At 41.9% G+C, this 25245-nt stretch overlaps 1 pseudogene; it reads right to left on the reverse strand.

Annotated features, from left to right (window-relative positions):
- The window catches only part of LOC136521962 (very-long-chain 3-oxoacyl-CoA reductase-like protein At1g24470), a 90463-nt pseudogene extending 65815 nt beyond the window's left edge, over positions 1-24648 (reverse strand).
- Positions 24649-25245: the final 597 nt, after the last annotated feature.

Genomic DNA, 25245 nt, shown 5'->3' on the forward strand with positions numbered 1-25245 from the left:
GTGACGGGACCAGATCATGTTTTTAATTAAAAAAATGGGGACGCATTGCATAATTCGTAGAAACGCCTAACTCGTTTTTTGCAGAGAATGATGTGATGGTATGGCCTCAAAATCATGTGATGATCTGTGTGTAATAAATTTGTGTGGCCTACGTGTCACAAATTATTATAGCCGGGTTGAGGTTGTTCATTTTCGGCAGCGTGCCAGTCCTGTAATGTAATTTATAATTTTAATTTAGCTACTAGCGTGTATTAGCTGAATTAGATTATGTAATTCATCGACACGAGCGAAGTGACTCGGCGACCGTCGTACCTTGGAGAAGGCGCCCAAGATGCGATGTCTCGGTGTAGGCGTGCGGACTGGCGGTCGTCGACATGTGCTGATTTTCGTTGGACAAAGAAAAGGCCATACTATCACAATAATTTGATTATCTGTGATGATTAATATTATGCACTGCATGTGATGCGAATGATGAATCCCTCACAAAAAATTAGGATTTTATGCCCTTCCAACAGCAGGGTGTCATCTTCTACCTTGATCTATTGGGTGGTGTCGGACACCACAGCATAGTGTTGGTTTACTTGACAGAGTTATCAAGTCGGACTTCGGCTTTGGGGCATAAGTGTTGGGAGCCAAGACATATGATGTCGCCCAACAAACGAGAGTTGCATTGGATGCGATTGGCAAGTGTTGCCTACCTTGTTCACTATGATGCTAGCGGTGATGCCAAAGCTCACTAGTATCACAGGTAGCGTTGGATCTCGTCCTGCTATGCAACGCCGGGGGACGTTCGCACAACATAGCAGGAATTCTTTTATTAAAGGTGTTAATAAAAGAAGTGTTAACAGTTGCGTATCTTACTATTGTAGAAAATGTTGAGTGCATCAAACTTCAATCTGTGATCGATCCTAGATAGAGAAAAGCTAAACGGAACAAACTTTGTTGATTGGAATCGGAATCTGAGAATTGTTCTCAGACAAGAAAAAAAGGAGTACATTCTCGATACGCCTTACCCAGAAGAGCCTCAGAATGTCGCACACACCACTAGTGCATATCGTGCTTATGTGAAGCATACTGATGATGCGGTGGATGTGCAGTGCCTGATGCTTGCTTGCATGAACTCTGAGTTGCAGAAGCAATTTGAGAGCACTAACCCGTACGATATGATCGTGGGGTTACGTGGCATGTTCGAAAACCAGGCGAGGGTCGACATATTTAATACCTCAAAGCCCTATTTGGTTGCAAGCTTGCTGAAGGTGCTCCAGTCAGCCCTCATGTGATTAAGATCACTGGGTACATTGAGAGTTTGCAGAGACTAGGTTTTCCCCTCGATGACGATCTCGCCACCGATGTGATACTGCAGTCCCTGCCTGCTAGCTTTGAACTGTTCATCTTGAACTATCACATGAATGGTTTGAAGAAATCGTTGACGGAGTTGCATGGGATGCTTAAGACGGCAGAGGCGAGTCTTAGGAAGACTCCTGGTCATGTGATGACAGTCCAGAAGGGTAAGAAGCGTAAGCGCCTAGCGAAGGCTAAGAAACCTACCGAAAGTGGGACTTCCGGGCAGGCATCCAAGGCCAAAGAAAAGAAAGCTGGTGCCTCCCCTGACGATGCTTGCTTTCACTGTGGTGTAAAGGGGCATTGGTCGAGGAATTGCAAGAAGTACTTGGAAGATAAAAAGAAGAAAGGAGGTGTGACCTCCGCTCAAGGTATTAATGTTATTGAAATTAATCTTGCTACGTGTTCTAATAATGCATGGGTATTTGATACTGGTGCAATGATTCACACTTGCAAGTCGTTGTAGGGGCTGAAAATAATTAGACGCTTTGCGAGATACGAAGTGGATTTGTACGTCAAGAATGGAGCAAAGGTTGCTGCGTTCACCGTCGGCACTTATCCATTGTCGTTGCCTTCTGGATTAGTGCTAGAACTCAATAATTGTTATTTTGTTCCTACATTGAATAAGAACATTATTTCCTCCTCATGTTTAGAGGATGATGGTTATGAATTCATAATAAAGAACAGGTGTTGTTCCATTTTTATGAACGGCATGTACTATGGGAGATGTCCTATTGTGAATGGGCTTTACGTTCTTGATCTAGAAGATGCAGAAATTAATAGCATTAGTACTAAGAGAACTCGCGTAGATAACTCAAATCCTACTTACTTGTGGCATTGTCGTTTAGGCCATATAGGCGAGAAACGCATATTGAGGCTCCATAAAGATGGTCTTCTCGATTCTTTCGATTTTGAATCGATTGAGACATGCGAGTCATGCCTACATGGAAAAATGACTAAGACTCCCTTTGTTGGACAAAGTGAGAGAGCAAGCGAGTTATTAGGCCTAATACATACTGATGTATGTGGTCCAATGAACTTGGTCACAAGATGTGGTTTTTAGTACTTTATTACCATCATTGATGACTTGAGTAGATATGGCTATATCTATTTGATGAGGAATAAGGCAGAATGCTTTGAAAGGTTCAAAGAATTCCAAAATGAAGTACAGAATCATACTGGCAAGACAAATAAATTCCTACGATCGGATCGTGGTGGAGAATATTTGAGCCATGAGTTTAGCGATCATCTAAAGAGTTGCGGAATTGTTCCACAACTGACTCCGCCAGGAACACCACAATGGAACGGTGTGTCCGAGCGGAGGAACCGAACCTTGTTGGACATGCTGAGGTCTATGATGAGTCAGACTGATCTTCCATTGTATTTTTGGGGCTATGCACTAGAGACTGTTGCGTTTACACTAAACCATGTACCATCTAAATCTGTGGAGAAGACACCATATGATATATGGACTGGGAAGTGTCCTAGTTTGTCGTTCTTGAAGATTTGGGGCTGCAAAGCCTATGTGAAGCGTTTGACGCCCACTAAACTCGAGCTCAGATCTGATAAATGTGTCCTTGTGGGGTATCCTAGGGAAACCAAAGGATACTATTTTTATAATCGTCAAGAGAACAAAGTGTTTGTTGCTCCAAACGTTGTCTTTCTCGAGAAAGACGGGCATGTCGCGCACCTGATAAGTACATGCTACTAATTAGAGGTAGAAGGACATCCTATTGTTGGACAATGAGGAGCCTAAAACATACACAGAAGCATTGATGGGACCAGAGTCTGAGAGATGGCTTGATGCCATGTGATCCGAGATGGAGTCCATGAGAGAGAATTAGGTTTGGAACCTAGTTGATCCACACGATGGCGTGAGAGCCATTGAGTGTAAATGGATTTTCAAGAAAAAGATAGACACTGATGGAAAGGTTCACATCTATAAGGCATGACTGGTAGCGAAAGGTTTTCATCAAATTCAAGGTGTTGACTATGACGAGACATTTTCGCCCGTCGCAATGCTGAAGTCTATTCGGATCCTTCTAGCAATTGCCCCATATTATGACTATGAGATTTGGCAAATGGACATCAAAACAGCTGTTAACACTGGATTTTGGTCGATTCTGGAAGATGACAGGTAGACCCACATGCGGGAAGAAGGGTGTTCGGCAAACAACGCAAGCGGTCGGCTAAATGCTTGTGCGGTCGGTTATTCTGGAAGGCGGTAACTCCATTCGGGAAAACAGAAGATGGCAGGCAAGACCGATCGGAAAGATGAGAGTTGTATTAATAAAGGAATCTATAAGTTTAGGGTAAGGAATCGTAAGTTTCCAAGTTTGTTTAGAAGTTCCTTTGTAAATCATAGTCCTTTAGGACTCACATTTTGTCTAGGGTATAAATATTGACCCTCAACCATTGTAATAAGGGTTCACAACCAAATCAATACAACTGGCCCCGTGCCAACTTTCGAGTCCTCTTGTCGTGTCGTCGAGTTCTTCGAGAGGAATCATCGATCCGTCGACCTCCGTAAGTTCCGACAACCTTGTTATCATGTTTAGTATCATGCGGTGGATTTAGACATGGTGCAAGTAGTCTTGTTTGTTTTCAATGGTCGTGCGGCGGATCTTTGCTTGACAATCAAGAAGTCTTTGCTTATGCTTCGTTTATGAGTAGATACCGTGCGGCAGGCGTTTACTCATATGCTTAGTGAAAGCGAGATAGTTATCGGCTCTATATTAGATATGGCAAATCTAAATAGATTCATTAAGTTATCCAGTGTTGCATGTTTTAAACCTCTTATATATTTGTAACACACTTCTGCCCAATCTAGATTGATATTGTTCGGCCTTCTTTCTCTTGTGGTTTTATTCGTGCTTCAACGATCATTGTTTATTTTTATATTGCCCTTGCAAAATAGATAACATACTCATAGTGGCTGAATTGTCTTGATCTAGATTGTCACATGTTGCGGGTTCATGCATGTTAATCACGTTTAAGCTTTAACGAAACTAGGTGTCGTGCGGCAGATGCAGGTTTTAGTTTAGTTTAATCGCTTTTATTTGCACGTTCCTTCTTCATGGATCCCAATTCGGCTGGATTGCCGAGCTTGGTTATGCATTAACTCATAATTAATTTCACTTGTTCAAACATGTCTTCCCATGCACATGCATTCGGCAATTAGGTCTTTATGTGCATTTACCCTACGATTAGCTGAATGGTTTATGAACTTGTTGGCAGACAGCTCTCTATAGCCGTATGTCGTTGTAAGTGGCTTCAGGGCCGTATATGTGGAACTGTCCGGTATTACCCGACATGTTCCGGTTTGGCATTTAATTGTTTTATCCCTTGTTAGTTTTTTCAGGTCAAACTGACTGGCACGCTTCCGGATCACGAAACGCCCGGGAACCCGATTGAAGCCACGCTTTTTCGGCTTGCTGTGTGTGAGGCACAGTACGTCACATTTTGTGTCAACACACTTTTTGGCACGCCCGGTGGGACCATCTGTTAGTTCAAGATGGCATCTGAGATCAACAATGATCATGTTCTGGATGTAAGCATGGCAGAATTGCTAGATAATTACAAGGATTTAGTGCTTCAAGCATGTGAGCAATACCAACGGAAGTGTTTGATGTCTTTTTCCAAAAACAAGAGCAATAAAGTGTTTCAAAAGCAGTCAATGCCAAGGGTTCTTCTTCCGCATCAAACTGATTACACTGAAGAAGAAGATGCTCAGAAGATGGCAGCCCTGGTCTATAAAGCCATGGGAGAAACCATGACAAACCATCACACAGCTTTTCTGAATACCTTTCGGGCGATCATGATCAGTACTTTTGGTCCAATGGTTGATAAATACTTCGAAGAAAATATTGGACCACTCAGTGGGCCGACGCTTTTCAATGTTCCAAAGCATCAAGAGAAGCCTGTTGGGAAAGAAGTAGCGTCACCTTCAAATATAGGTGGATTGACTCATACTGAAAAGCAATCACATCCCACCTATGGCCAGATGACATTTGGTACCACAGGGGAAGTGCCACCTTCAGCTTATAGAGTTTCTCCAATATCAAATAGATTGCAAAAGAATATGTATGGTGATGGGTATCAAGAATTTACTGATTACAGTGCTATCAATGCTGTGCCAAATCCAGGGTATAGAAGTGTTTCAGGATTGCCTTCTAGAGTGCAAGTACAAGGAAATCAGGATCCAGGCATTGATGTTTTGATGCACAGGATGGCTGATATGATGCAAAATCAGTTCGGCTTGAAGCCAAAGAATCAATCCTATTCATACAAGTCTCCTTATCCAGAATGGTACAACAGAGTGGCGTTACCTCCAAGGGTGAAGCCTCCAACAGATTTAACTAAGTTTTCTGGTCAAGATGATACTAGTACCATAGAGCACGTCAGTCGATACTTAATGCAGCTTGGAGAAGCTGCTTCAGATGAAGCTTGGAGGATTCGATATTTTCCTTTGTCTCTTACAGGACCAGCTTTCACATGGTTCACGTCTCTACCAGCTCATTCCATTGGTACGTGGGCAGAACTAGAGCAGAAGTTTCATTCATATTTCTATACGGGTACTAATGAGAAGAAGTTGGTTGATCTCATGAGTCTGAGGATGAGAACAAATGAGACACCATTGGAGTATCTTCGCAGGTTTAGGGAGACCAAGAATATGTGTTATTCTCTAAATTTACCAGATGATCAACTACCTGGAATAGCTATAGCAGGAATGTTGCCGAATATCAGGGAGAAGTTGTTCAGTTTAGAGTTTGATGATCTTGGTCAACTTGCACAGCGTTTAGCAGCTATGAGTAATCAAGCCCAAGGATTCAGGAGAGATAATCGCTTTCAGAAGAACAGTGCCACTAATGAGGTGTATCAAGGCTTTCTGGATGAAGCGACTGAGTATATTGATGAAGATGAGATAGCTGCAGCTGAGTTAAATTGGGCAAAGGAACCCACTCAAGTTAGTCAACGCTGGTTGAAACAACAAAAGGGAACCTATGATTTTGATGTTACTAAGGCAGACAGACTTTTTGCATTGTTGATAAAGGAAGGACGCATCAAGCTACCAGAAGGACATCCTATGCTACGTCCTGAAGGAGTGAAGGACAAAAAGTATTATGGTTTTCATAACACTAATTCTCATTCTATTAATGATTGCCGAGTGTTCAGAATACGAATCCAGAAAGCTATCCAAGAGGGACATTTGAGGTTTGATGGTAAGATGAAAATTGATGATCAACCTTTTCCACAAAATATGATTTCTTTCTCTGTGAATATGGTCTCTGCCAATGATCTCAAGGGTAAGGGCAAGGTGAAGGTGTTGACTTCTGATAGAGCAAAGGAGAGTGGTGCTGTTGATCCGGATCGGCAAGTCACCAGTAGAGAGCTGCAGCAACGAGTTCGGTTTCAGAATAGCCAAACCGAGAAAGGTCAAACTTCCAAACCCAGAGTTACATCACGTATTTTGCTAAACAAGTGGCAGAGGGAACAAGAGAAGGAATATTGTAAGAAGCAATGGTTTATGCAAGAATGCCGGAGGTATGAGGAAGAAGTATACCGAAGGGAGCAAGAAGAATACATGACAGAACAGGAGCAGTCTCATTGGGGTTGTTCGTTCTTTAGGCATTGTTGGAATGAAGGTTTGAGGTTGCCTGCAAGAAATAATTGTCCGGAGTGTAGTGTTCAGTACTCCGAGTATAGGCAATCTCGAGTCAACCGCCGTCCCGTCTATGAAAGACTTGGAACGAAGGTTCCTGAAGATGATCGGCGCTTAAAGATAGGTGGCTTTGAGAATCAGCAAAGGAAAAGAGTTGCAGGTTCGGGTTGGATTCATAATAGAGTGCATGATGAGGAAGCTGACTTCTATAAATACGTATGGCAAAAAGGACAGTGGTGTCCTCCAGGCCTGAGGAAAAGTCAGAAAAGAAGAGTGCAACGGTTGAGGAATAGGGAGCTGGAATTGGAAGTTGCCGAAACAAAGCAAATATGGCGTCCTAAAAAGAAGCCTGATGGATGTGGTCCTTCGGCTAATGCTTGCATGGCTTTCTTCCTCCCATCAGAGTTTATAGCTCCCGAAAGCCAAGATGTCCAAGAAGAGGTGTACTCTGATTTTGATGAAAGTGAATGTCAGGATTTGATGGCTCAGCTTGTATTAACACAGCAGGCTGTTTTTGATAAACCAATCAAGAATCGTCACTTGAGACCACTCTATTTGAAGGGATATGTCAATGGCAAGCCTTTAACTAAGATGTTTGTCGATGGAGGGGCTGCTATCAATATCATGCCTTATACTACCTTCAGGAAACTTGGGATGACTAATGAAGAATTGTTGAAAACTGACATGGTGCTCAGAGACTTTGCTGGCAATCCTTCCGATACCCGAGGTGCTATCCATGTCAAGTTGACCATTGGATCGAAAACTCTGATTACTACCTTTTTGTCATTGATGGCAAGGGGGCATATAGTCTACTCTTGGGCAGAGATTGGATCCATGCTAATTGTTGCATTCCTTCAACCATGCATCAAATTCTCATTCAATGGATTGGAGATGATGTTGAAATTGTACATGCTGATGATTCGGTAAGTGTTGCTGCCACAGAGTCTACCTATTGGGAATATGAAGGCGTTGATTGTTTCTTCGGAAAAGTGTGGAAAGAAGGTCCTATGAATGTTTTCAGCGAGGACCAACAGCCGATCCAAGCAGTCGGTTCTCATAGTAATTTTTAATGGGAAATCCTGTCGATGGCAACAAAGGAAAGTTGGGACGTGGTTTTATGTCGGCTGATAAATTGGAAGAAATTGATGTTGTTGGTGATGATTCTAAGCCAAGGCCGATGTATATTAGTGCGAAGTTAGACCCAGAATATAAATCAAAGTTGATAAACCTGTTGAAAGAGTTTAAAGATTGTTTTGCTTAGGATTATACGGAAATGCCTGGATTGGATCGTTCCATTGTTGAGCATCGATTACCCATTAAACCTGGATTTCGTCCTTACAAACAACCTCCACGGAAGATATACAAAGAGGAGGTATTGGCCGATGTAAAGAAGGAAGTTGAAAGATTAATAGAAGCAAACTTCATTCGGCCATGCAAGTATACAGAGTGGATTTCGAATATAGTACCGGTATACAAGAAAAATGGAAAAATGAGAGTTTGTATAGATTTCAGAAATCTTAATAAGGCAACTCCCATGGATGGTTACCCAATGCCAGTTGCCGATTTGCTGGTAGATGCAGCAGCAGGTTATGAGGTCATTAGTTTTATGGATGGTAATGCTGGCTATAACCAAATTTTTATGGCAATAGAAGATATTTCGAAAACAGCTTTCAGATGTCCTGGTCATATTGGTTTGTTCGAGTGGATAGTCATGACGTTTGGGTTAAAGAATGCCGGTGCAACTTATCAAAGAGCTATGAATTATATTTTTCACGAGCTGATCGGCAAGATTGTAGAAATCTACATCGATGATGTAGTAGTCAAGTCTAGAAATCATGAAAGACATTTAGCCGATTTAAGAAAGACTCTGGAGTGCACAAGAAAGCATGGCTTGAAGATGAATCCAAACAAATGTGCCTTTGGAGTTTCGGCTGGTGAGTTTTTGGGATTTTTAGTTCATAAAGGAGGAATTGAAGTTGGTAAGAAGAGCATGGAAGCAATAGACAAAGTTGTACCGCCAACTAATCTCACAGAATTGCAATCATTGTTAGGCAAAATCAACTTTGTAAGAAGATTCATATCCAATCTATCAGAAAGAGTTTTACCCTTTTCCCCTTTATTGAAGCTCAAGAAAGATCAAAAATTTGTATGGGGTGACATACAACAAAAGGCTTTTGATGAGATCAAACAATATATGAAAGCACCACCTGTGCTGGTACCTCCACAACTTGACAAGCCTTTTAAGTTGTATGTGGCGGCCGATAGCCTAACGATAGGATCGGCCCTTATGCAAGAGTTTGAAGGAAAAGAAAGAGTCATAGCTTATCTTAGCCGAAAGTTGTTAGACCCGGAAACAAGGTATTCGGCTGCAGAAAAACTTTGCTTATGTGTATATTACTCATGTACCAAATCTCGGCACTATTTGTTGAATTCCGAATGCGTGGTGGTTTCTAGTTTTGATGTAATCAAACATATGTTATCAATGCCGATTTTGAATGGAAGAATTGGCAAATGGATTTTAGCGTTGTCGGAATTTAATTTAAGATATGAATCGGCAAAGGCGGTAAAGGGTCAAATTGTTGCCGATTTTATTACCCAACATCGGGATCTTTCTGTTGAAGTGGTAAGCATTGTGCCTTGGGCTTTGTTCTTCGATGGATCATCTTGTAACAAAGGTGGTGGTGCTGGTATTCTCTTGATTTCCCCACAAGGAAAAACTTTTGAATACGCGGTTCCTATTGAATTTCATGTTACTAATAATCAGGCAGAGTATGAAGCATTGATTAGAGGGCTTCGGCTTCTTATAGAAGTAAAGGCCGCTGCTGTCGAAATCTTTGGGGATTCTGAGTTGGTGATTAATCAATTGAATGGTCAGTATGAATGCAAGAACAATGTGTTAAGAGAATATTATGAGGAGTGTAGAGAACTTTTGAAGAATTTTCTGGTAGTAACCTTGCATCATGTCCCTAGAGAGTGCAATGAAGAAGCAAATAAGTTAGCTCAAGCTGCTTCTGGATATCGAGAGAGTCGGGAAATTTTTGCTATAGAAGAAGGTGTTTTAAATACTGATCAAGTAAATGGTGATTGGAGATGCGAAGTTACCAATTATTTGAAAGACCCATCTCAAAAGGTTTCCCGAAAACTCAGGTATAAAGCTATCAGATTTGTGTTTCTTGATGATCAGTTATATTACAAGTCCATCGATGGAGTATTGCTCAAATGTTTAAGTCAAGAAGAGGCCAAGAAAGTGATGTATGAGGTTCACGAAGGATTGTGTGGTGCACATCAGTCGGCTTATCGGATGAAGTGGATAATTAGGAGAACTGGTTATTTTTGGCCAACTATGTTGGAAGATTGTTTTGAATATTACAAAGGGTGTCACAATTGTCAAAAATTCGGCAATATTCAAAAAGTTCCAGCGTCTGCTATGAATCCTATAATCAAGCCTTGGCCGTTCAGAGGATGGGGTATGGATTTAATTGGTCAGATCAATCCTCCTTCTAGTAAGGGACACAAATTTGTACTCTTGGCCACGGATTATTTCACCAAGTGGGTTGAAGCTATCCCTTTGAAGAAGGTAACGTCAGAGAATATGATCAGTTTTGTTAAGGAACATATAGTTCACAGATTTGGGATTCCTCAGACTATAACAACTGATCAAGGAACTCAATTTACTTCTTCAGAATTCTATGATTTTGCCAAAAGTATGGGGATTAAGTTGTATAATTCTTCTCCTTATTATGCACAAGCTAATGGTCAGGCAGAAGCATCAAATAAGATTATGATTAAAATTATCCAGAAGAAGATTGATGAAAAACCAAGGAAATGGCACTTGGTTCTTAATGAAGCATTGTGGGCTTACCGAATGGCTTGTCATGGGTCCACTCAAACGTCTCCCTATGAACTGGTTTATGGACATCATGCTGTGTTACCATGGGAACTGCGGTCAGGGTCAAGGCGAGTTATTTTACAGAAAGAATTAGCAGAAGAAAACTATAAGAATCAGATGATGGATGAATTGGAAGATTTACATTTGATTCGTCTTAAGGCATTAGAAAATATTGAGAAAAATAAATTACGCGTCGCCAAGTATTATAACAAAAGGGTTAGGCTGAAGCAATTCGCAAAAGGAGATTTGGTTTGGAAAACTGTATTGCCGGTTGGAACAAAGGATAGAGCGTTCGGCAAATGGTCTCCAAATTGGGAAGGTCCTTTCCGAATAGTAGAGTGTGTACCTGGCAATGCATACATATTGAAGACTTTATTTGGGGAAGAGTTTACCAGAGCTATCAATGGAAGATTTCTTAAGAAATACTACCCCAGTGTTGAGGTTGGTTCGTGAATGTAGATCAGAAAAAACGACAAGGAAAAAATTGCCTTTAGCCTAAAGATCGAATACAAGATTGGGAATAGCCGATATTGTTCATATCGCCTTTAGCCTAAAAATCAGATACAAGACTGAGAATAGCCGATATCATTTATATCACCTTTAGCACAAAATAGCCGATGCAGTTTGCATCGCCTCTAGCACAAAAATGTTTATCTGAAACTGGGTTGTTTTCAGCATTTTTTCTGACAGTCGCAAGTGGAATTTTACCGAAAAGAATCAAAGAAGTAAATATTATTCCAAAGGACGAGATTATTTATAAAAGTTCATCCTAATACAAACTACTCCTCAAATAACTTGTTGAGGACGGATTGAGGGTTTGTGATTTCGGCAAGGGCAGCAGCATGATCGTCGTAGGCCTCCAGACGCTCATCGATGTCGTCGACTTCGTCCGGGCGTCCTCCAACGAAGCCAACTGGCTGGGAGGAGTAGTCCTCGTTGGTTTGGGAGGTCATTGCCGCCAGCCCGAGAGAAGCGCCGAGGTGCACACCTTGGATGACGGCCTGATCAATGCGGCCGTCCACAGCATCAAGGCGTGCCTCGGATGTCTCCCCCTGAGCATTCACCTTGTCGGCAATCTTGTTCGCCGCCGTCTTCAAGCGGTCATTCTCCGCGGAAAGAGCTGGGCATGAAAGAAAAAATGGGTCGGCAAGCAAAGGAAGTCAGGATGATAAAACTAAATGAAGATATCAAACCGGTGATGGCGTCGCAGAATTGTTTCCGATGATCCTCCCATTTGGCTTGATCAATGCCGAACTTCTTGGAGACGTCGCCTAGCTCCTCCCGGGCTTCATCCCTCTCCTGGCGAAACTTGAGCGCCTCCTCGTGGGAGTATGGATGGTGTGCATCTGCTGGCTCTGCCGAACCCCAAGGGTTGGAATGGTAAGAGCTTGAGGAGCTGGAAGACCCGGAGGAGCCGGATGATGGAGTTCCTGGTTGAGCTGCCGACACCGGAGGAAGGAGATGGTATTGGCTGGAGCTGATGACTCTTATCCTGATGAATGAGGAAGGAGAAATCAGAATTAATAGATGAACGAGGAAATTGCAAAGGGGGCAAAGAACCGAATCATACCCACGACGCCGGCAGCGCGATGCTCTGCTTCCTTCAGCCTCTCCGTCGGCAGGACGCTTGCCACGGTTGCCACTGTTCGTCATTTGCTTTGATGGAGGTTAGGGTTTCCTTCTGGAATGAATCGAATGAAGGAAGTGGAAGAGACGGATGTGAGAACGCTGAGGCAAAGATAGTGATGAAGGCCAATGGAAAGGTCTATTTATAAGCCGAAGCGAAAGATCGTGGCGAATTCCACGGGGTTGTGGGACAAGAATCCCGAACGGCGGAGTAGGTTTGTTCCCTTTCGGCTGGGCCGTTACTGGATTGGGCCAGGCCTGAGTTAAGTCGAACGTCGCTTGAATATCTCCATGATTTATTGGAGCCAACATTGTTCGGCTATACCCTCACAGTATTTGGATTGGATTCGTTCGGCTATCGGAAGAATGGAGACAATCGGCTACATTCTAATCGAGTAATTTAAGGGAAAATGGCCGATTGCTTTTTTCCGAACGAATGAAAATAAGTGAACATAAAGTTGTTTAATCAAGGAAAAAAGGGTATCACACTTAAAGTTTATTACAAGCCTAATGTCTACTGGTTCAGAAGATGATTGATTGCTTCTATGGCCTCGGTCCTGATTCGGCTAACATTATCTAGCACTTTTTGATCTTCATCTTCAGAACTCTGGATGCTGGATAACTTATTTTTGATCTGCTGGTCTTCTTTGATGGTCGAAGCTATCTTTAGTGAAGTTGCTTCTATGTTCTTCGGCAGATTGGCTATATGGGCCCTGTGAGACTGAATTTTGGCATTCAGTTCGGCTAGTTGAGCTTCTAGTCTGATTTTTTCATCCTCCATGGATTTCAGTTCAGGCTCCAAGGTTGCCAAGGAATTTCTCGTAGTCTGGATATGAGAGTGAAGATCTTTAATCTCCAGCTTTTTCAAAGATCTATCCTTCTGCAGAGCGGCCCTCGAAGATATGTTCTTGGTTGCCCTTCTCACCATAGCAAAGTGATCATCAAGATGGGCTGCAGATTCTAGGGGAGCCTTGAGAGCAGAAGGGATATCTTGATCAATGAGTTCAAGAAGGTCTTTTATCTGGTCTGCATCCTGAACCAGACTAATGGTATCCTTATTCAGCAGAATAATCACTTCTTTTAGTCGAGCCTGATTCTCCAGTGATAAAGTTTGATGAGAAGTGATCTCTTCACCTTTCTCAATAATGTAGTCCTCAATAGAGAAGGAGTAATTGGTGGTCGGTTTAGTGATGTTCTTCTAGACAAAGAGGAAGAAAGAAGGTGTTAGCCGATTGGGTAATTTTGCTAAAATATAGTATGAGACAAGGCATTACCTGTTGGGCTGATTGGTCATCAGGATGGGTTATACCCTGGCTTGCTGGAGGACTTGATTGAAGGTTCAGAAGAGACGGGTCTGGAGATTGATCAGGAGAAGTTTCCCTTGCCAGTTCATCTAAGATCTCATCTATTCTCAGTAAAGTAAATGATAATGAGCATAAGAGATAGATGTTGTTAAAGAGAAAGGAGAGGAGAATTGGTTGAACAATGTTACCTATAGTCTCATCAGGTTTATGAGCCTTTGAACCTTCAGCTTCATGGGTCTCTGAAATTTCGCTATCATGGATTTCTTCATCTTCAGTAGAAACTTCAGGGGTTGGTTCTGCAGGCGCTGAGGTATTACCCAGTATGGGAATTTCGACTTGTGGCTGCAATGGAAGAAGTGAATGTAGAGGTAGTCAGGCTTACTGCTAAATGAGATGGTTAACCTGATAAGAAAACAAAAGGTTCATGCCTTAAGGGATAATCTGGCTTTCTTGGTCCTTGGTTTCTTGGGTAAGAGAAAACTTTCAGGTGTTTTCCTTTTGCTTTTTCCTCTAGAAGATGCAGCAGCTGAAGTAGCAGGAGTTCTCATGAGTGCCTTTAGAGGTGCTGAATCCAAGGTTGCGGAAGTTTTCATGAATTCCTTTAAGTTTGGAGCATCAAACCCCAGAGCAGGTTTGGGACCAGCCGGATAGTACTGAATTGCTTTGGCAGGGGGAGTAAACTCAAGATCCTGTGCATGACCAGATGTTAAAATAAGAAGTGGATTCAAGAACAAGAAATGATGGGTATAATGAAATTACCTCACTGTCAGAAGCAAAATCGGGTTGCAAGTTTTTGCATAAAGAATGAACTGATATATTGAAGATATGAGCATGCCATTCTTGCCACCAAGAGACAAAGAGGGGATGAGCAGCATCTATTAGCCCAAATGGAGATGGTTCATATATTGGTAATTCCCATCCTAATTCAAAGACCTTCTTAACTTCCATTCCTTCTGTTATTACTTCCCTTGATTTTATGATTGTTGAGAAGAGGAATTTTGGAGGCAGTTGGCCGCATCCTAATTGTCTAGCCACCATGTTTGGATAATAGAATTCATAGGTGGATTGTACTAATCTCCCATGATGAAATTCGGCTGGCAAAGTGCAAGGTTTGATAAAGGAGTTGAAAATCTCTATGGATTCTTCGCCTGAACAACCAATTTCATAGCTAAACTTGCAGGGCAAAGTCAGATCTTCATTTTCTCTGTAAGGAAACCAGAGCACATTGCCGAATCCTTTGAAAAATAGCTTGAAGAGATGACCAATGTCTATATCAATGCTTATAGATGCTGCTGCTTCCCCATAAGTCTGACAAGCCTTAACCTTTGTTGTGCTGCCTTCAGCATAGTTAACTAAGGGGAAACTTAGGTTGAAGAGGCTCATAGGGGTTATCTAATGCATATATAGCAGGAGCCACATTTGAATTAGCCACCAGGGACCATTCACACAAGAAATTTCTCCACCTTGGCACATCTGAAGGGTGATCTGATGCATCATATGATAAGCAGACCCTAAAAGATATTTGCCTAATGGGATCTGGGTGCCTGCAGCTAAGTCTTCAGCCATTACCATGTGATTCAGGGTTGGTTCATTGGATTTTCCACAGAAGATGAATCTGCATAGCCACATATTCATGAAGGCTTTCAACTCTTTGTCAGAAACGGTGCCAGATGCATTCATATAGTTCTGGATATGTTTGACCCATCCACATCCAGAACTGACGGCTCTTTGATTACTCTTGCTCTTGTACTTATAAGGATATACTGGCAATGACACATTCAAACCAGTCATCATGAATACGTCGGCTAGAGTGATGGTCATAATACCATGACCAAAGATAAAGGCATTGGTAGCGTCAGACCAAAAATGAGAAGCTGCTATCAGAAGGGAATCATTCCTGGGTGTCTCTGCTAAAGATAACTCCAGACAATGACTGATGTCCTGACTTTCCCAGTGGCTGCTGCTCTTCTCCAACATTCTCCTGTACCAGTTGCGCCATCCGGTGATTGGGGGGGATGGCCAATTCTTGAACGTGTTTGGCCAACGGTTTGGTGAGGTAATCCCAGACTTGAAAGGAATTCTTTGGGTTTCCTTCTCAATGATTTTGGAAGGGTCAGGATTTCCCATTGGGCCGAGGAAATAGGAGTCGGGGTTGGCAGCATAAGGGATCAAAATCTGGCTCTTGTACTCCTTTAGAAGATGATTGAAATCAGAGGGGAGTAAATCAAAAGAGGAGCGGAAAGATGAGATGAAAGTTGCCGAATATAAATAAAGTTTACCTCTGGAATTTCATCCTGGGTCGCCATTGAAGATTTGAAGGAGGTCCGAGGTTGCGATGAAAGTTTGAATTTTTGGGCAGCGGCTGCGGTTTTGAACGGTGATGACCTAGGAGGATGAAAGAGCTTGTGGTCAATTTCAGAATAAAACAACTTTTATCCCGAAATTGAGGGGGCATGTGTTAACACTAGATTTTGGTCGATTCTGGAAGATGACAGGTAGACCCACATGCGGGAAGAAGGGTGTTCGGCAAACAACGCAAGCGGTCGGCTAAATGCTTGTGCGGTCGGTTATTCTGGAAGGCGGTAACTCCATTCGGGAAAACAGAAGATGGCAGGCAAGACCGATCGGAAAGATGAGAGTTGTATTAATAAAGGAATCTATAAGTTTAGGGTAAGGAATCGTAAGTTTCCAAGTTTGTTTAGAAGTTCCTTTGTAAATCGTAGTCCTTTAGGACTCACATTTTGTCTAGGGTATAAATATTGACCCTCGACCATTGTAATAAGGGTTCACAACCAAATCAATACAACCGGCCCCGTGCCAACTTTCGAGTCCTCTTGTCGTGTCGTCGAGTTCTTCGAGAGGAATCATCGATCCGTCGACCTCCGTAAGTTCCGACAACCTTATTATCATGTTTAGTATCATGCGGTGGATTTAGACATGGTGCAAGTAGTCTTGTTTGTTTTCAATGGTCGTGCGGCGGATCTTTGCTTGACAATCAAGAAGTCTTTGCTTATGCTTCGTTTATGAGTAGATACCGTGCGGCAGGCGTTTACTCATATGCTTAGTGAAAGCGAGATAGTTATCGGCTCTATATTAGATATGGAAAATCTAAATAGATTCATTAAGTTATCCAGTGTTGCATGTTTTAAACCTCTTATATATTTGTAACACACTTCTGCCCAATCTAGATTGATATTGTTCGGCCTTCTTTCTCTTGTGGTTTTATTCGTGCTTCAACGATCATTGTTTATTTTTATATTGCCCTTGCAAAATAGATAACATACTCATAGTGGCTGAATTGTCTTGATCTAGATTGTCACATGTTGCGGGTTCATGCATGTTAATCACGTTTAAGCTTTAACGAAACTAGGTGTCGTGCGGCAGATGCAGGTTTTAGTTTAGTTTAATCGCTTTTATTTGCACGTTCCTTCTTCATGGATCCCAATTCGGCTGGATTGCCGAGCTTGGTTATGCATTAACTCATAATTAATTTCACTTGTTCAAACATGTCTTCCCATGCACATGCATTCGGCAATTAGGTCTTTACGTGCATTTACCCTACGATTAGCTGAATGGTTTATGAACTTGTTGGCAGACAGCTCTCTATAGCCGTATGTCGTTGTAAGTGGCTTCAGGGCCGTATATGTGGAACTATCCGGTATTACCCGACATGTTCCGGTTTGGCATTTAATTGTTTTATCCCTTGTTAGTTTTTTCAGGTCAAACTGACTGGCACGCTTCCGGATCACGAAACGCCCGGGAACCCGATTGAAGCCACGCTTTTTCGGCTTGCTGTGTGTGAGGCACAGTACGTCACATTTTGTGTCAACAACAGCTTTCCTTAATGGAAACCTAAGTGAGCATGTGTACATGACACAGCCTGAAGGTTTTGTCGACCAGCAAAATGCTAGAAAAGTGTGTAGAGTTAGGAAGTCTATATACGGGCTAAAGCAAGCATCCCAGAACTGGAATCTTTGTTTTGACGAGGTAGTCAAATCGTTTGGCTTCTCACAGAATAAAGAAGAGTCATGTGTTTACAAGAAGGCTAGTGGGAGCACACTCGTATTTCTAATCTTGTATGTGGATGACATACTATTGATTGGAAATGATATTCCTCTTTATGGAGGATGTCAAAGCCTCATTGAGAAAGAGTTTCTCTATGAAGGACCTTGGAGAAGCAGCCTACATATTGGGGATAAAGATCTATAGAGATAGGTCCAAACGCTTAATTGGATTAAGCCAGAGCATGTACCTTGACAAGGTGTTGAATAGGTTCAACATGAATGATTCCAAGAAAGGATTCATACCTATGTCACATGGTGTAACCTTGAGCAAGACCTAGTGTGCGTCGTCGCTTGATGAGCAAGAAAGGATCAGTCGGGTGCCATACGCTTTAGCTATTGGCTCGATCATGTATGCCATGTTGTGCACGCACCCAGACATTTCGTATGCTCTAAGTGTTACGAGCAGGTACCAATCCAACCCGGGTGATGGTCACTGGGTTGTAGTAAAAAATATCCTAAAGTACTTCCGAAGAACTAAGGATATGTTCCTAGTCTATGGAGGTTTGGAGGAGCTCGTTGTAAAGGGTTACACCGATGCTAGTTTCCAAACTGACCAAGACGATAGCAAATCTCAATCAGGATATGTCTTCTGCCTCAATGGTGGTGCAGTAAGCTGGAAAAGTTCCAAGCAAGAGACAGTTATAGATTCGACAACAGAAGCCGAGTATATTGCAGCTTTCAAAAGCTGCAAAGGAAGCTGTATGGATCAGAAAATTTATTTCTGAGTTGGGCGTGGTCCCTAGTTGCTCCAGTCCGATAGACCTCTATTGTAGGGATGAAAACGGATCGGATATGAACGGATATCACTCATATTATATTTGTTTTCATATTTTTGTTCGGATTCGGATTCGGACACGGATAGCGTTCGGATACATATACGAATACGGATTGACTCGGTTACGGATATGAATAATGAGTATCGAATACGGTATGAATCGGATTCGGAGAAGGTCGGATACAAATATCTATTCAGATATTGAGTAAAAGCAGCATATATATAGTTCATTTTTTCATTTGAGAAAGTTTGAACAAAATGTAGTTCAAATTTCACAAGTGTGTGACATGGTTTCAGAAAGTCTATATGAGATTCAAGAATTTGTGACTAGTGTTTGATAAAACTTTCTCAAATGGGAAAATGAGCTATGTAACAATTGTAGATCTTGCTGAGATGATCAAACTTGGTATTTAGAGTTTTTTCATCTGAGGTCATTTAGTGTCTCATTTGAGCAAGTTTGACCAAGTTAAATTTGGTCAAATGAAAAAACAACACTTTGACTCTAGTATTATGAACTCTAAATGACTTCAAATTGAAAAGTTTTGAATACCAAGTTTGTTCAACTCCTCAAGATCTACAATTGTTGTTTTGGTCAACTTTCCATTTGAGATAGTTTGGATGGTTCAAATTTATGATTTTTAAATTTCGACGCCTACAAACTAGTTTTCAGAACCCTAGATTGTCTCAAATTGAAAAGTTTTGAATACCAAGTTTGTTCAGATCATCAAGATCTACAATCCTTATATAGGCCATTTTTTCATTTGAGAAAGTTTGAATAAAATGTAGTTCAAATTTCACAAGTGTGTGACATAGTTTTAGAAAGTCTATATAAGATTCAAGAATTTGTGACTAGTGTTTGATAAAACTTTCTCAAATGATAAAATGAGCTATGTAACAATTGTAGATCTTGCTGAGATGATCAAACTTGGTATTCAGAGTTTTTTCATCTGAGGTCATTTAGTGTCTCATTTGAGCAAGTTTGACCAAGTCAAATTTGGTCAAATAAAAAAAACAACACTTTGACTCTAGTATTATGAACTCTAAATGACTTCAAAATGAAACATTTTTAATACCAAGTTTGTTCAACTCATTAAGATCTACAATTGTTGTTTTGGTCAACTTTCCATTTGAGATAGTTTGTATGGTTCAAATTTGTGATTTTTAAATTTTGACGCCTACAAACTAGTTTTCGAAAGCCTAGATTGTCTCAAATTGAAAAGTTTTGAATACCAAGTTTGTTAAGCTCATCAAGATCTACAATCCTTATATAGGACATTTTTTCATTTGAGAAAGTTTGAACAAAATGTAGTTCAAATTTCACAAGTGTGTGACATGGTTTCAAAAAGTCTATATGAGATTCAAGAATTTGTGACTAGTGTTTGATAAAACTTTCTCAAATGAGAAAATGAGCTATGTAACAATTGTAGATCTTGCTGAGATGATCAAACTTGGTATTCAGAGTTTTTTCATCTGAGGTCATTTAGTGTCTCATTTGAGCAAGTTTGACCAAGTCAAATTTGGTCAAATAAAAAAAACAACACTTTGACTCTAGTATTATGAACTCTAAATGACTTCAAATTGAAACATTTTGAATACCAAGTTTGTTCAACTCATCAAGATCTACAATTGTTGTTTTGGTCAACTTTCCATTTGAGATAGTTTGGACGGTTCAAATTTGTGATTTTTAAATTTCGACGCCTACAAACTAGTTTTCAGAACCCTAGATTGTCTCAAATTGAGAAGTTTTGAATACCAAGTTTGTTCAGATCATCAAGATCTACAATACTTATATAGGCCATTTTTTATTTGAGAAAGTTTGAATAAAATGTAGTTCAAATTTCACAAGTGTGTGACATGGTTTTAGAAAGTCTATATGAGATTCAAGAATTTGTGACTAGTGTTTGATAAAACTTTCTCAAATGAGAAAATGAGCTATGTAATAATTGTAGATCTTGCTGAGATGATCAAACTTGGTATTCAGAGTTTTTTCATCTGAGGTCATTTAGTGTCTCATTTGAGCAAGTTTGACCAAGTCAAATTTGGTCAAATGAAAAAATAACACTTTGACTCTAGTATTATGAACTCTAAATGACTTCAAATTGAAATGTTTTGAATACCAAGTTTGTTCAACTCATTAAGATCTACAATTGTTGTTTTGGTCAACTTTCCATTTGAGATAGTTTGGAATGTTCAAATTTATGATTGTTAAATTTTGACGCCTATAAACTAGTTTTCGGAACCCTAGATTGTCTCAAATTGAAAAGTTTTGAATACCAAGTTTGTTCATCTCATCAAGATATACAATCATTATATAGGCCATTTTTTTATTTGAGAAAGTTTGAATAAAATATAGTTCAAATTTCACAAGTGTGTGACATAGTTTTAGAAAGTCTATATGAGATTCAAGAATTTGTGACTAGTATTTGATAAAACTTTCTCAAATGGGAAAATGAGTTTTGTAACAATTGTAGATCTTGCTGAGATGATCAAACTTGGTATTCAGAGATTTTTCATCTGAGGTCATTTAGTGTCTTATTTGAGCAAGTTTGACCAAGTCAAATTTGGTCAAATGAAAAAAAAACACTTTGACTCTAGTATTATGAACTTTAAATGACTTCAAATTGAAAAGTTTTGAATACCAAGTTTGTTAAACTCATCAAGACCTACAATTGTTGTTTTGGTCAACTTTCCATTTGAGATAGTTTGGACGGTTCAAATTTGTGATTTTTAAATTTCGATGCCTACAAACTAGTTTTCGGAACCCTAGATTGTCTCAAATTGAAAAGTTTTGAATACCAAGTTTGTTCAGATCATCAAGATCTACAATTTTTATTTTGATCATTTCTCCATCCAAGGTCGTTTCAACTTAAACGGATAGTATCCGGACGGATATATCCGTTTTTTTACTCGGATTATCCGTATCCGCCGGATACCGACGATATCATATTTGTATTTGATATCCGTGTAAACTATCCATTTAAGTATCCATATCCGGAAAAAATTCCGAATATCCACATAATTATCCATTTAAGTGTTCATATTTATTCGGTCGAACGGACGGTCGGATAAATATCCGTACCATTTTCATCTATACTCTATTGTGACAATAGTGGTGCTATCGCAGAGGCAAAGGAGCCTAGGTCGCACCAGAAGTCCAAACACATACTACGGCGATATCACCTGATTCGAGAAATCATCGATCGAGGAGATGTGAAGATATGCAAGGTGCACACCGACCTGAACATTGCAGATCCGTTGACTAAGCCACTCCGATAAGCAAAGCATGAGATGCATACGAAGTCAATGGGTATGAGATGCTAGGATAACTGACTAGCACTAGTGGGAGGCTTATGATGATGTATTCCATAAAGGTAGTCATAAGATGATGACATCATGTCAACGTTTGTAATCTGCATTTTTCAGTGATATGTTCCATGACTTTGTCATTATATGTGATTAGCGAATACGTGATTCGTTAGTGAAACTCCATGATACAACATTGACATTGTACTAAAAATGGTCCCTAGCTTCCATCCGTCATGCGGGATTGTGACATAGAGATAAGCTGGTACAAGTGTTGGGTGGATGATCTTGTTTCACAGGTCCTGGCAATATGGGATATTGCGCCAACAATGTAGGCACGTGTTAGGAACACGGTGCCGGATGGACCCACAACGAGACACTGCGAATACACTGCTATCGGTGAATCTCGTAACGACACGCATATTATGTCCTTAGACCTGAGATCGGTACAGAGTCCCGGATTGTGGAGCATCATATTTTGGGGTTGCTAAACGCCATTCCGTAACTGGGTAGTTATAAAAGCAGCTTTCGGATGTGGTTGAAGCAAGCCGCAGAGTGTACCGAGTCAAGAAGGAATCTGCCCCTCCCGTTTCAGGGAGAGACTCCTCTGGGCCCTCTCGATGTGATGAACTAGAAGCGCATGGTCATGCCTCGACTAAAGGTTAGTCGATCAGAAAAGTTCTTCACTGAGCGAGAAATGGCTAAGAATAAGGGTAGCACTTCATTCGCCTTACACTTGGCTAGGTGTCGTGCGGCAGAAGGATATAATATTGGCAAGTGTTATAGGTTATGCAAGATTTGATCTTCATGAACCTTCGGGAGTCAGTACGCCTTGCTAGAGGCCAATGCACGCTATTGATCGGAAATGGTTTCCGAGTCATGTCCGTAGGTTGCATGAACCTACGGGGTCACACACTTAAGGGATTGGAACACATGGATACTTGCATAATTAACTCTCGTGCAAGTGGAAGACTGCTGGTAATGCCCAAGAGGGGCCTGGCCCAATTAGTGCTGGCCCAATTAGCAAGTCTATAAATGCTAATCAGCTTTTAACCCTAGAATTTTATCCCTGCTGACGCACGCCGCTTGGCTTGCTGCCGCAGGGCTCCTGCCAGTGCAGCTGTCGGCCAAGGTTCCTGCCGCCGCCGTCGCACCTGCAGTCTTCCCCCCGATCAAAGGTTGATCGTGAGGATCTTCGAGTACGTGTCGTGGAGTGCTAGCACGCTCCGGTTCGTCGTCCCATCCCGTACGTGTGGACTGTCGTAGAGGTGTCGCTAGGTTGCGCACTTCGTCAGATCGTACGACTACTTCCTCGATGTTGATCGGATCGACTACTCATGCTTCATCAAGACTTCCGCTACGACGCGTGACGAGCGAAAGTATAATCTATGATTATCTACCGCATTGCCTAACAGTTTTCGACGCCCTCGCCGCCCACATTCGCTGTATCACCACTCTTAGCCGCAGAACTTTTCAGCAGAATTTTTCAGCGCACAAACAGTGTTTTTCTCTCGCAACAAATCAGCATAAGACAAATTTAACGAAACGAACAGAGTCTAAAATTTATTATGAAAATGCATTTCGTAATTAATCTAATGGTATTTACTTGGTATTACAAACATTGATAATTTTTTATCTATATAATTGGTCAAACTTAAGTTCTAAAACTTCACACTGTTTTATGGGATGGAGGTAGTACGAAACTTTGACGTGTGACTGCATCCTTGTCGCAGCGAAAATATGTGATGCTCGAGATTTTTTTATCAGGTTTAGCTTTTTCTGACCATGGGTACCGGCTCTGATACCAATTGTTGGAACCGGTGGTCACCACCAAGTTCTCGATCATGGAGCTGGTTTACAGTCGGCCCGGCTCATTACCACGAGCCTGCGCTCCCACAGGTCCTAGGTCCACCGGAGTTACAACATATAAGGCCTTGGGCCTTCTCAACCCAAAAGACTAGCCTTATAGGTGGGGGCTTCTTCCGCCTTATATGTTGTGCTCTCCCACCATCGCTACACGATGTGGGACTAAACCCCAACAGGCTCCCCGCCGGCGCTCCAGCATCCCGGGCAGGACAGCGGCCGTCACCTCCGTCAGGGCCCACAGGTTCACACGCACCAACGCCTCCACGTCGGCCTCGTGCAGGTACACCAAGGACGGCCTCGACACCCTGGCGTTGTTCACCAGCACCCCGACGTCAGCCCCTCGATCGCCGCTCGGAGCCGCCTCGCGGACTCGTCGCCTGACAACAACCAAGAGAATGAAGCTGATGCAAATGCCCTTTGGCCCCAAACGCTCAGGCACTCGCGCTACGTACTGAGAGGTGTCGTTACCTTGAGGGGTGCCCACGAGTGAGAGGTCGAACGCCACAACTTGGTCTCCACGCCGTGGCGAGACACGAGCATGTCGGAGGTCTCCTCGAGGTTGGCGGCGTCGAGGTCGAGGAGGACGAGGTTTAGGCCACGGCGCGCGAGCTCCAGAGCCACGGACCGGCCTATATGCCTGACGTCGGGCCGGTGACCACGGCCCACGCGCCGTGCCGGCGGTGTAGGTCCCTCGGGCGGCGCATGGAAAGCGCGAGGTAGGAGAGGAGGCGGAACGACAGCGACGCCGAGTAGGCGCCGCCAACGAAAGCGAGCAACAGGAAGAACCAAGCGGGCGGTGGCGGCGCCTGTTGTGTCATCCTCACAACTCAGCAGAAGCGCTGTCTTTCTCCGTGTTCCTTCCTGCTATGCTTCTCAGTTTTGAGGCTGACTACCTCTGCTGTTGCTATCTCGCCATCGATCATGACTGCCCCCAACTACCAAGTGTCTCTGCTAATAACATCCACCAATGCTGTTACTATTCTCATGGCGTGCAATTGCCCCGGCTGCCACCAACCATCATCCAACCGGCTACACACAGACACAGGTGTGGAAAACGGACTGATGAATACGCATGTAATCAGATACAAATATCAGTACTTATCATTATTTCTTGTCCTATATATGAATAAAAATATAAATATTTTCGATACGAATATAAAAAGAATAGCTCGGATTCAGATTCACATTTGAATATATATTCAATTTAGGGGTCGTTTGGTAAGGTGAAACAGTTCGGGTTCCTCTCTAGAATGCAAGAATTTCGTTGCCAAACGAATTTAGGCTGAGCATTTCGTTCTATAATCCAATCCAGGAGAAACGATTCTCCCTTTTAAACTAGGCGCGTAAAGCGCCTCAATCCTGGTTTCAATTGACTCAGTTTCTAGCCTTTTGTATGCACCAGTGATTGTATTTTT

The sequence above is a fragment of the Miscanthus floridulus genome, chromosome 18 (assembly GCF_019320115.1).
Source record: "Miscanthus floridulus cultivar M001 chromosome 18, ASM1932011v1, whole genome shotgun sequence".
Lineage (NCBI taxonomy): Eukaryota > Viridiplantae > Streptophyta > Magnoliopsida > Poales > Poaceae > Miscanthus > Miscanthus floridulus.